This window comes from Sinohyriopsis cumingii, chromosome 9, assembly GCF_028554795.1.
Source record: "Sinohyriopsis cumingii isolate HCF-2022 chromosome 9, ASM2855479v2, whole genome shotgun sequence".
Taxonomy (NCBI): domain Eukaryota; kingdom Metazoa; phylum Mollusca; class Bivalvia; order Unionida; family Unionidae; genus Sinohyriopsis; species Sinohyriopsis cumingii.
Window position 1 is genome coordinate 91,691,070 of NC_142969.1, and position 13,615 is coordinate 91,704,684.

Consider the following 13,615-nt stretch of genomic DNA (forward strand, 5'->3'; position numbering starts at 1 on the left):
TCTTGTATGCTTACAACTAACAGGCTACTAATGGACCAATGCTACCCCGAACGATTATTAAATCAGTCACAACATCTAGCAGCGAAACGGAACTTGTGTATGTTTCTCGAATTGGATGCGATTCGCTTCTTCCTAATAGTCACGTACCTAACACATTTACATTTAGGCAATGCACCGAGAGCGCGTGCATTTTTGTTATTAATGGGTACAGACGCCCAGTACAATTTCAAGGGACTGATTCTCATTGTCATTTCGGAGAGGTTATTTTTCCAATGCTTCCAAGCTATACATTTTATGGCGACACCATTCTTCTTATACAAACAGCGGTTCCAATGTACCCGTATAAATGTTGAAGCCACGTTATTGTTATTGGTGTTATTATTATTGCCAAATCTGTTATGGGCTTCCAATAAAGTCAGTATAAAGTTTTGAACTTAACACAATAGAGCAGGGGTGTGTGTGTTACAATACGTATGCTCTTTACCGGTTCAACTCTAGTAATGTTAGATTATACAGCCTAATTTATGAACCTGGTATGCACTGAAGTCATGACCAACTTTTCTGACCTTTTTTGTACATTAGAGCTTACTTAGTGGTTGGGGCAACAAAAAGATAAAGAATCATCTCGCCCGGCTCCATTTACCACGTGTCGAGATTGTAACACGCCGCTTACGACTGACTCTCTTGAATTTCTGTGCCCTCAAAATCACACTCTTTCTGTATCATAGTGTATCAGATCCTAGATAAAATATTCAGTCTTGACTGAACAAAAATGAATGCACTCAAATTAAGCATGTCTTAAGAGCAAATGAATCTATGTACTTTCGCGGACTAAATGTCGAGAGACCAAACAGAAAATTTTAAAGGCGCTGTATCATTTATATTTATTTTTTATTTTTTAAATTTGATAGGACACGTCTTTTCTCCAATTGCAAATTAATAGACTGTTCTAAACAAATTAAAACCAAATCACTTGCAAAACTATTACAGAAATGTTCTAAGATCCAGAATAGAGTACATTTGATTGATTGATTGATTCAATTTTTAACGGCGCATCAGCACTGTAAGGCTATTTAGCGCCAAACAAAATGTTATATGTATAATCTTTTAAAAATTAGAAAAAGTCTCATATCGACCAGCGATATAAAAGCACATAGTTGAAATTAAGACGGTTGTATGGTAACGGTGCAAAATAAAGCTTCCCGATCAACCGGGGATGTAAATGTTGTATGTTAATGAAAAATCACGGAAAGGTATTAAAAAGGGACAGTATATATATCGCATAAAACTGCACAAGGTGATAGCATAAAACTTAGAGCTTAGAGTAAATATTTACTGCTTTCAGGAACTCTATAATACGAGTCGTGTTTATAGTATTATAAAGTTACTTCATGTCATGCACAGTGTAATACTGATCGCGCGTAGGTTGCAGGTCAAAACACTCTATCATAAAGGGATTGACAGTGAATGGTTCATTGCAAGAAACGCACTCTGGTGGGTCTTCACCTTTTAGTTTGTGGGAATGGGTGATATAAGTATGATCAATTCGGATTCTTGCAATGACTACCTCCTCCCTACGCATGGTTCTGTAGGAAGGAGTCAGTTCTCCTAGAGTTGGTTTGATTGCATGAAGTTTGTTATTCAGTGCATCATTCCATGATGCCTGCCAATTCTGGCGTAAGGACTTTGTGACACTAGGTTTAAAATCATTGTACGGTATTTTAAAATCGTATGGTTCTTGAGTAAGGGCCATTTTAGCATTGCGATCCGCTTTTTGGTTACCTTTAATACCAATATGGTTAGGTAACCAACAGTATGTTATATTGTGGGAGACACTCATCTCGGTATTTTTGATGAGTATGTTTTTCAATAATGGATTCTCAAGTTTTCTATTGTGTAGTGACTGAAGTACTGATAGTGAGTCAGAGCAGATGATGCTGTTTAAAATACGTTTGTTTTCTATATGTTGCAAAGCAAAGTCTATTGCTCTGTTTGCTGAAAACATTGATGTTCCATTTGGTAAGCGAACTTGCGTTGTGTTATTTCGACAAACGAAGGCTTCAGCAGCCTTTTCTTCATCTTTTGATCCGTCGGTATAAATTCTTGTGTAGTTTTTAAATTCGGTGAGGAGTTCTTGATAACAGTTGTGCAAGACGGAAGGGTTTGTCTCAGATTTTGTCCGTCGTGTAGCGTAACAAGTACTTTGGGTTGTTTAAGTAGCCAGGGTGGTGTTTCGGAGATGGACGTTTTGTGAATTTTAGACAGATCAATTTTTGTACTGTCAAGGCTGGATGATATTCTAATGCCAAAGGAAGGTATGGCGTTTGGTTTATTTTCGTATAAGGTTTTGTATTTGTGTTGAAAAACAGCCGAAAAAGCAGGATTTAGAGGGCTTGATTTTAGTTTGAGAGCATACTGTGCGGAAAGCAGTTCTTTACGATGCGATAACGGTGGTTCGTTCGCTTCAGCCAGCAGGCTTTCACACGGGAATGTTTTAAATGCTCCCAGAGCCAGTCTTATTCCCTGATAATGAATTGGATCAAGCATTCTAAGATATGATTTTCTGGATGAACCATATACAACACAACCATAGTCCAGTTTGGAGCGAATAAACATTCTACATAAATTCACGATGACTTTTCTATCAGCACCCCGGTCAGTGTGCGTTACTACTTTAAGTAGGTTAAGTGCTTTTAAGCACTTGGCTTTTAAGTTCTTTAGGTGTGCAATAAAAGTCAGTTTTCTGTCAAAGAGTATACCTAAAAATTTTGTTCCCTCAACAACTAGAATAGGTGTTCCGTCCAGCGTGAGTTTAGGTTCACCGTGGTGTCGTCGTAACTGACAGAAATACATGCATACCGTTTTTGATTTCGAGAATTTGAAGCCGTTTGTAATTGCCCAATTTTGTATCTTGTTTATATTTTTTATATTTTGCTGTAGTTGTCTTTCAATTGTATGCATGTACTTTGATCGATAACATACGAGAAAATCATCAACATATAAGTAAATTTGAATAATGATTCCAACGATCAACATAATTAAAATAAAAATAGAGAATGCACTTACCAAAACGTTTTGTGAAAATCTGAAGAATGTAAAGCGGTGTCAATGATACTAACATAAGGAGCTTTGTGCGCACATCTAACATATATATTAGACAATATCGACTATTTTACACACTCCCTCATACAACAATGCAAAGACTATTACACGCAAATATAAAGACATATAAGATTTGCATCTCTTCCTCACTTTTTCTCTCTCTCTCACGTACACACACACACACGCACACACACACACACACAAACACACAGGCTGCTTAGACGATTTAAGTTGTTAAAACATCCGCGAAAGGTCGCGGGTACAAACTCAAAAGAGTCATAACAAAGGTTTATAAAACCGGTAGCAACAGCTGCCTGCCCTGGCACTCTGCATTAAGCTGTTAGTGTTAGAACTGGCCGACCTGCTGTCAAGATAGAGGATCTGGGCGGGCATAATGCCACAAGTCGGCGGCGGCGGCACGATTCCACCGTGCTAGACATCACAATACACTGTGACACTGCAGACATCATAGCGGTGTGCTTAGAATTGTTAACGATAAGTTACAATTAAAAAATCTTTCTCTCTCTTTCACGCGTGTCAGCGCAATATAATATTGCCAGAATAAGGATACTACATGTTAGAATTGAATGGTAATATTAAATGCATTAATAAAGAAGGAACTATTATATTCAAATGTACAACATGAAAGAGTTTGGGTCAACAGCTATTGAAATTAAGTCTAACATCGCTACATAAAAGACAATGTACTCTACTCTGAAGACTGATCCGGTGACCTAAGTGGCTAGAGCGACTAAATGCGTTAGGTCGCGGTTTCGAAAACCTGCCGAGTGATACCATAGTCTTAGAAACATTTTAGTAGCAGCTGCCTCGCCAGACCCTCAGCATTTAGAGGTTAGTTTCAGGACTGGTTGGACAAATGTTAGGATAATGGAATATAATGTCCCATGTCAAGGGCATTAATCCCCAGTGCTCGATTTCACTATATACTGCCACTGCAGACATCGTAGCGATATGAATGAAAAAATGATAAAGCTCCGTTAAAAATCACGCTACACCATCCTCTCTCAAAGCATTAAATATCATATATTGATCAGCACCTTCATTTAGAAGAATGACCCACATCTTTACAATCAAGGATCATTTTCAAAAGGAAAACTTATTTGCAAACTAGTGTAGACTTTGCTGTCTGCAAATTATTCTGCTGTTAATTGGAATGATTCTTCACATTTTCCTCATATAGTTCATATGATTTCTCTTGTTTATGAAAATTAATGAATTATTTAATTATATAATAAAACGCTTGTTGTTTGAAGGAAAGGTCCAAAAATAAAATTATTCGATCAAACCATGTTGAGAAGTAATTTATGAGGGATTCGAAACTCGCGGTTTGCCGTAGCTGGTGGATGGCCCTAGTCCATGCGGCCAACTTGTATAGCCAATTCCTCTGTTTTATTCTTGAAGAATTACTTTTCTTTCGTAGCTTTGTAGTATTTACCCTAGATTTTCTATTTCTAAAATTTACTCTTTCAATTGAAGTACCTAGACGCAGAGTTTAGTTAGTGCGATACTTACAGACGATCCGTTTGGTCAATGTCGTACAGAATGACCAGTTGTTTTATGGAGATATGTCTTAGAAATATTTGAAGGCTCTACGGGAAAAAATGTTCGTTAAATTATCTTTGCGATTTTATATCTCCCTAAATAAGCAGCTTGTTCAATTTGAGCTAGGTTGTGCGCGTGTGAGAAAATGCATTACAAGTGTAAATGATACATTGTGAAAATCTCCCATTATCTCTTGGGGCCTACTAACTAATTTGAATATTAAGCATTCAATGCACTGAGAATCCTTTGTTTCTAAGCAGGAATACATATATGTCTCTTTCATCAGCAACTGAATCCTTTCTGTCGTACATTGGCAATGTTCAGGCACGTTGAAAATCAAAACGGTTTCATAGCTTTCTTTCGCAATTCTCAGTTGCACTCCCTAAAACTGAGCGAGAAATGAAAATGTCGCTTGAAAAATTGTAAAAGGATCACGAGAGAAAGGAGAGAGTGAGAAATATCTTAAAGTGCTGACTTACTGAATCTTTAATAATGAAATACTGGTACAAATAGAATAAAGCGCGGTATAACTGAGTTTTTTTTATCCTTTTCACGCAGTGGAGACTGGGGTAAATCAATGCAACAAGAACAAAATATCAAGACTGCATACACAATGATTGTTGTTGTTGTTGGGTTTAACGCCATTTTTCAGCAGACGATTGGCTATACATGGCGGCCAGTATTAATGGTGGAGGAAGAACCCGAAAAAACCCCGGAAAGAATCACCGACCCTGGAGAAGCTAGTGGCAAGCTTTCTCACATACACAATGAAACGTGCCGTCTCTTTAGTCTTTAGGAAAAAGCGTAAAACATAACCTTGTTCAGAAGAATTAAACGCTCGCTTGAAATTCCTCATGGAGCATGACTGCGATATCTACCGATGTTCCTAATTGGAGCATTCCTGTTTCTGTATTGAAATTAGAAAGCTTATGGTATGTTAAATTGTTAACTTGAATCATAATTCTCATCATTTAATGTTCAATAACACACTGAAAGAAAGAGTCATGATATTTGCGACGTTTCTTTCTCTTTTCGTGCAGCATAGTTAGTGACACAATCTATCGGTATATACACATAATTGTACGTAATCAAATAACGGGAATTCCAAGTACAAACATGTCAGATATTGATCTCCACGTAGATTTATTTTTATTCAGAAAATAAACTAATTCCTCCGCATTTAATCGGATGTAACCATACTACAACATTACCTACCCAAAGGCAAATAGTCACTCTTTCGTCGAGGCACTTTAGCGGCAATCCGATATGAATAAACGACTTATGCATTATGTAAACCCAATTAAACTGTTGTTCTTCTTCTCTCCACACCCATATTTAAAACAAAATTAGCTTACAGACTACTGTAGCCCGATCTCAGCCCCAAGGAAATTGAAATCCGCATTGTATTGATTTGATTGAAAACATCTCAAAAATTACCAGAAATGCTCCTATTGGTTGTACATTTGTCGCATCAATCGGATAAAAGGAAATGCTGTGAAAGTTAAATTTGTATATATTGCTAAACCAAAGCTGGTTCAAAGATGGAAACTTTTATCAGGTAAGTGCCTTTTCCTCCCAATTTTATTCAGGAGAGTAAATTTATATTCGCACATTTCATAATTCGTTAAATATTCATTTCTATATTTGTTTCTATTTCCTCGACTTCCTACTCACTACATTTTTCGTCATTAATAATTACCTTGTTGATGTGCTAATTTAGAATTAACATGTACGGGTCAACCGTTTTCCTCCTATCTTCAGTGAAAATACATTTTCGTTTATTTTCACAATTAAGGAACGCGATTCGTTAGCATTTAGTGGGCAGTGTCCTGTTTTTATGTACAAATTTAATGCCGCAATCAGTGACCTAGTATAAAAAATCATAAAAAATCAAATACACAAGTGAGCTCAATAAGGTCCATATTTTTAGATACCTATATTAAAACAAAGCATAATAATAGTATTCACTTGACCAGAGAAGTCAATGGCAGTTCACAGCAGAAGAGGATCATGCACCCCAGCCCCTATTTTATACCTGCATTTTTCACATCCAAATGCCATTTTTGACAGCATGTGGTGCTCACAGTGCAAACGCAAGCCCATTCCTTGGATGAAAATTTTGAAAAACATTGTCTACGAAATAGTTTGATGCAATTCAGAATAGTTGTCATCCAAGCCGTTTTTGAGATACTCTAGTTGCCTTGAACCCACGTGTTTACTGCTATGGGAGGCTAGCTATTCTTCCTAGCCAACTATTGGTATTTCACTATCAACATACTGCAGAGCAACTATGGAAGGTGTGCATGACTGACATCAGTTTCAAGAACAACACCAGCCCAAAACACCTAGTTCACAAATATATCCATATCTATCAATTCTAAACAATAATAGCTGAAAAAGTCACACCATAGCCTTAAGTTAAGAAATTTGCCAGGGGCCAATTTACGAAACTGGACTCTGCCACCTTAAGGATTTGGCTGAAAATGGTTTATGTCAAAAGTTGTGTTTATATCACATATTTAGACATTATCTAGTACAGTGGCATAAAGGAAAACTTTTTGTGCACAAAACTGAAAATGGTATTATGCTTTTAAAAAAGTTACCTCTTTGCGGCAAAAAACACTGCATTATTTACATTGTGAATTATGACTGACTGCATTTCTTGAAAGATTTCAAATTTTTTGCAACCTACAATGCTCTTGGTCTTTGTTTACCGCCATAGCATCAGTACAAAATCAAAATTCCTTTACAATGTTTCATGAATGTCAAGAAGAGATCTGGAAGTTATAAATTTTAGGAGGGAATAACAGAAATGATATGTTAGGTGTCAGTGACAGAAGTGAACAGTTTCTCTAAGCTCTTCTAGCAAACTTAAAGAAATCACACATTTAAGTAAATCATGTGCTTTAGAAGTACTCTTAGACTGATATAAAAGAAGTGGTTCCTAAGTTTTCATTATCATTCTGGAGATGCTAATAGCGACATCAGTGTTGTGTCAGTGAATATTGGGGGGGGGGGTAATCGCAACACAAGTCTAGCTAGTCTGGAAAAGTCAAAGTTTAATCAATTAACATTAGACAATGCTGGAATATTGATATACTGATGTGTAGGACCCTAAAACTTACAAAGAGTGACATATCAAATAAATTCATTGATACATAGCCAATGAAATTGACCATACATATACAAATTACTCAGTACAGTTTAACAGAGAAATTTCTTCTCAGGCACCAATTTACTTACAACTGACTTTAATGTTTTCTGGAGTTTACAAAATCATAGTAAATAATAAGATAAGGTATAGAACAAATATTAATAGTGGAAAATCCAGTTCAAGATAAAAAGCATATCACCGGCTTGGCTTTTGATAAGCACGTACCATAAAACAACTCCTGCAGAAGCTAAGTCTGTCTGTCAAAGTCACTCTCTTGTGCACTTAGATCAGAATGAGTATCTGGATGAGATCGAAGCTATTGTTTCTTTCAGCATGACTAACCGATTAATCCTAATCTCTTACTATGCAAACTGACACCTGCAAAAAGAAAAGAAACAAGTGATATTGATGTACTTTTAACATTCAGTGAAAACATAAGACTTTCAGAGGAGAAACTGTATGTGCATTGTCAAACCCATGAAGCTGCCACTTAATTTTAAGCTTTTCCCCCTTTGTTAACTGAACCTAGAAATTTCAAGATATATACATAACATTGAAACATTTTCTATTATCACCCAAGTGTGAGATATGAATCTCTTATGTCAACTTCAGAGTGGGGTCATGAAGGTAGAAACTATGTCGGTGTGCTAAAACTTTCATTCTTCTCACCAAAATACAGCAAGTAATATGCCATATGCATCATTATTTCTAAGACCGTTCCACTGGTGACATTCAATATTCACAACAGTATGTTTATGTATGATTCCTCTGAATTCTATCTGCTCCTGTGGAGTTAAATTACTTTAAAGAATACATGTTGACATGCTATGCAATTATTTAGGTGTGTCTGTATTGAAATGTGAATATTATTCATAAAAATAGAGGTGCAAAACCTTGACAGCTACAGAAAGTGGAAGACAATACATTATGGTTACCATTTTGTTCCCATATTTAGAAAGTTATATCCAAAATATGCTACTATGTCATGATGTAAACAGTTCTCACATGGAGGTACAAAACACAGTTACCTCCCTCTCCAAAGAACATCACATACAACACTAAGGAATATATGGAAAAAGGAAGGAGATATAATAAAGCTAATGCATACAAATTATTTAAATATACACAACGAAACAGAAAAGTATAATAGATGTGGCTGGCTGCACCATCAAAAAATGATCAATTTTCCTTAAGGGGGCAGGGTCCAGTTTTTATGTACAAATTTAATGCCGCAATCAGTGACCTTGTATAAAAAATCATAAAAAATCAAATACACAAGTGAGCTCAAAAAGGTCCATATTTTTGATACCTATATTAAAACAAAGCATAATAATAGTATTCACTTGACCAGAGAAGTCAATGGCAGTTCACAGCAGAAGAGGATCATGCACCCCAACCCCTATTTTATACCTGCATTTTTCACATCCAAATGCCATTTTTGACAGCATGTGGTGCTCACAGTGCAAACGCAAGCCCTTTCCCTGGATGAAAATTTTGAAAAACATTGTCCACTAAATAGTTTGATGCAATTCAGAATAGTTGTCATCCAAGCCGTTTTTGAGATACTCTAGTTGCCTTGAACCCACGTGTTTACTGCTATGGGAGGCTAGCCTTCTTCCTAGCCAACTATTGGTATTTCACTATCAACATACTGCAGAGCAACTATGGAAGGTGTACATGACTGACATCAATTTCAAGAACAACACCAGCCCAAAACACCTAGTTCACAAATATATCCATATCTATCAATACTAAACAATAATAGCTGAAAAAGTCACACCATAGCCTTAAGTTAAGAAATTTGCCAGGGGCCAATTTACGAAACTGGACCCTGCCACATTAGTTATGTGCGTATTATCATCTTTTTCTTTCCGCTAAACAAATTTGCCAGTTTGTTATACTAGTTCAAATAGATAATCTGCATGACCTATGCCATGTTCATATTTCAATATAGGTTCTTTCTAAATTGTTTTCTTTATAATATTTTTCTAATCATTAAGATATGAGCCCAAAGTGTAATGATCTATATATTTAATATACACACAAGAGTTTTAAATTCAAACCTACAATCTTTACACAAACGTTGCCTGTGAAATGACGAATCAAATGTTTTAAGTCATCCACGTGTTTTCATATATTGCAATCATCATTATACGCTTTTATTACATGATGGAATATTTCAAAAATACCTTTGTTTAACCAGTATTGCGAACACCTAATGAGAATTTAAAATCCATTTGATTGTCATTTTGGCAGATATTTCAATACCAAGCCTTGCTAATTGTTTTGCACAAAAGATTCTATTACCAATCTTAAATAATGTCATTTTGACAAAGATCATTTCACACAAAAACGCCGCATCAATAAAAGAGACAAGTATGTGCCAATTAAAATTATGGCGAAAGTCTACGCTTTCCTTTTTTATAAGTAAACAAATATATGTATTAATCAGCTTTCAAATTCATGCTTTTCGAACTATCCAAAATATGCATGTGTATATCTGTCTGTATATCCGCTTGCTACATCCCATCTCGTTAATGTAACTTTGGAACGATTGGAAAGATAGTTTAATCACTAATATCTTAGTCCCTACAAACGTCTTTTATTGATGATAGATTGAAGAAGAAAGAACAAAATATATTACCGTAAACATGTTATATTCAGTTCCAATATGTATACATAGTATTGTGCTGGATGTGCTAAAAATGTCAGTTTTCAATGATGCATTAATTGGCATTCTTTGCCTTTTATTCCAGACATATACACGAAAAACAAACATGATGTTGACGAAATCCATAACATTGGTGTTAGTTGCAATCGCTATCGGTGAGTAGTAATATTTCGTAAATAGTTGGAAAACATGTACAACAAACGTAAGATTGTGTTTTCTGAAGATGGTATAATAATTTCGTCTATATGTTCAATTACATCGAGCCATACCTAACTTTACGTCAGCACTGTAGTCGTCGTAGGCAGTTTTATTATTTCCACGTAATCATCATTGCAATGCGATATTAGAACTTACACATATACACCTTAATGCAAGTCTATTCCAGTAAACATGAACTCCATTTACAATGTACTCAAAATCAGTTTTGCTAGTTTTCTTGCCGTTGTTAGAAGCGTATAAAATAATTCCTTTTCATTTTTGGTTAAAGGAGCTATCTCAGTGACCTATGGCAACCCTGTACCCACTGTAGCTGAAGATAATAATGACCTGGTAACAGAGGCATCACCCGCTGTGATTCATGATTCTGAAGTAGATCCAACTGAAAAGGTCGAGGCAGCAGAACAGACAGATGCACCAATGAGCCCTGCCGCAGAGGGAGCAGAACAATTGTCAACAATGGCGTCACCAGCCGAAAATAGTGATAATGTTGAAGCTAGCCAATCAGAAGCTTCGGAGACTGATGCGCCACTCAGCCCGTCAGAGGAGCCATCGGCATTGTCAACAGCAGTTTATACCAACCCTAGTGAAAAGTAGACAACAAAGTATTTTCTCTGAAAACGATGTAGCAAATGCAAACATCGCAGAATAAGAAATCCGTAGCGTGCAATGAATATAGTAGTGATCTAGAGGTTGCTGATGACTTTATAGACGTTATAAATATCGCACAAAATCGAAAGCATTTGTGCACGTCATGTTGTTTAGAAGGTATTAGCTTCTGTACTTGATTCGTGCTTGCTAATACCTTGCCATTTATTACTTCTTTGAGCAAACGAAATAAATCTTACCAATATGAGCAGTATGTTTTCTCTTTAAATTCATCCCAAAACAATGACAACTTCCTTTCACAAAGGCAGTCATATTTCATGGAAATTCTATCATTACAATAATTCACTGCACCCATGAGAAAACTTGGGGAATTAATTATATTAATCACATGCATTTTCTCTCTTTCTCTCTCTCTCTCTCTGTCTCTTTCTCTGTCTCTCTCTCTTCCCTTTCTGCAAAGCAATTGAGCTATAATAATTGATCATGAATGTTAATGATTCCATGGCCTTACGCTAAGTAACAGACAAAACAGAAACCAACAAATTTTGTAAAACTCAACGAAAGTTTTTTTTCTCCAGAATACAAAGTAAAAATTTAAAAACAACTGAGAGCATTGTGAATTAGATCCCTATAGAACTAAACGTTCTATCCCAAGTTACATGCATGAAGTTCCTATTCACTTCCAGTGATATTTCAGATAGATTCCGCTATTGAATGCGTGCATGCGCCAGTACTTGCTAACGTGATAATGTACCAACTATCTGGTTTGTGGAGCTCTTCTAACAGACTTTTGATAGATCACAATAATACCATCATCAATGTCACTCTCCGAAATAACAATGATTCCAAATTAATGTTCTACCCCAATAATAGTAATGGGGACTTAGTAATTCCAATGAATAAATAAAGGCAACTAAATTAACAATTGAACACACGGTAAGACTGATTCTAGAACAGATCTTACGGCAGGAATGCATAATTGTGTAAGAAAGGAATATCATATAAAATGCTACGAAACAGTAATATAGCCAGTACGTAGGTCAGTCTCCATTCTGAAACATTCAAATGTGTTGGCAAGTTCATCACTTTCCACGCGAAACACTAGCAACCTTCATTTGCATTTTTACTATTAACAAAGATTCGAATATCCAATCTTCAATGATATAAACATCTTCGCTAAGCATTATCTTTATTACAAGCTAAACGTTACAGGTCAGAACACTACTAACTTGATTTCGGTGAAAAGGTCAAGGACGAAATATAGATATGCGTAACAAAGATTTACAAACCAGGGGTCTTTGCTTGACCTAGCGGCGTCAAATCCTGGCGCGATTCACCCTAGAAGTCATATGTTTACCCAAAATTTCCAAAGACATTCATACAACTTCAGTTGAAAATTAGAAAGCCCGACGTGTCCGGTCTATACATAAATTGTTCTCTAATCAATGCAAGACCACACATCTCTCAACCCGCCAAAAATGTATCAATCGCACATCTGCATGGTTTTTCTTCGTTAGGTTTCCGTACCGCCAGCAGTTCTCGCCGTGGAAACTATACAACTATCCCCTAACAAAAGGAACCATTTTAACTACGCCACCTTAGTCCATTCAAACGGCTATTTGCAGGCACATTTCACCAGTACAACTGCATCAAAGTTGCCATAATGGCGACATAAACGGCATCTGATGAATCAATTCTTGTTAATTCCGTTGTGCAATTTACCGATTTCCTACTGTAAATACTGCCACTGCAGTGCCACCAATGTACACCACTAGACGTTAATAGGGGCTATGTAATTCCAATCATTCATTCAGTTTTCCCCAGAATTCAGAATTAGTAAACCATGTGATCATGGGAACTCACTAACACTTCACTCCCTGACGCTTGCTTCTAGTGATTGGGTAGGGTAATTGTTTCGGAGACGGAATATTTTCATTGCACCGAATTCCAATAATTAGACAAGTAATCATAATAATTTAAGAATTCTTTAAAACGGGGCGCTATGATCAAAATGCACATACTTCAAATTGATCACATTAGCCTCATCTTTAAAATGATCACTCGACCTCGAGTGACACAAACGTCACACTTCTGTGGTCTAATCAAAATTGATGACTTTCCCTAAAATCAACCACCAACTCGATTAACGATTCCCAAATATGATTAAGACAAAACTCTAAATCAATGGACTTGTTCCTATTAGCCCGTCACTCTCCATCCGAAACTGCTCTAAATCAATGGACTTGTTCCTATTAGCCCGTCATTCTGCATCCAAAACTAAACGTTTCTCTGAATCACTA

At 36.3% G+C, this 13,615-nt stretch overlaps 1 long non-coding RNA gene across 2 annotated transcripts in view; it reads right to left on the reverse strand.

Moving 5' to 3' along the window:
• Positions 1-13,615, reverse strand: part of LOC149792236 (uncharacterized) — a 238,912-nt gene that overhangs the window by 190,538 nt on the left and 34,759 nt on the right. For both annotated transcript variants that reach the window (XR_016423286.1, XR_016423285.1), the window contains exon 2: positions 8,045-8,197. This is a non-coding gene — a long non-coding RNA (uncharacterized LOC149792236). The remainder of the gene's footprint in view (positions 1-8,044; positions 8,198-13,615) is intronic.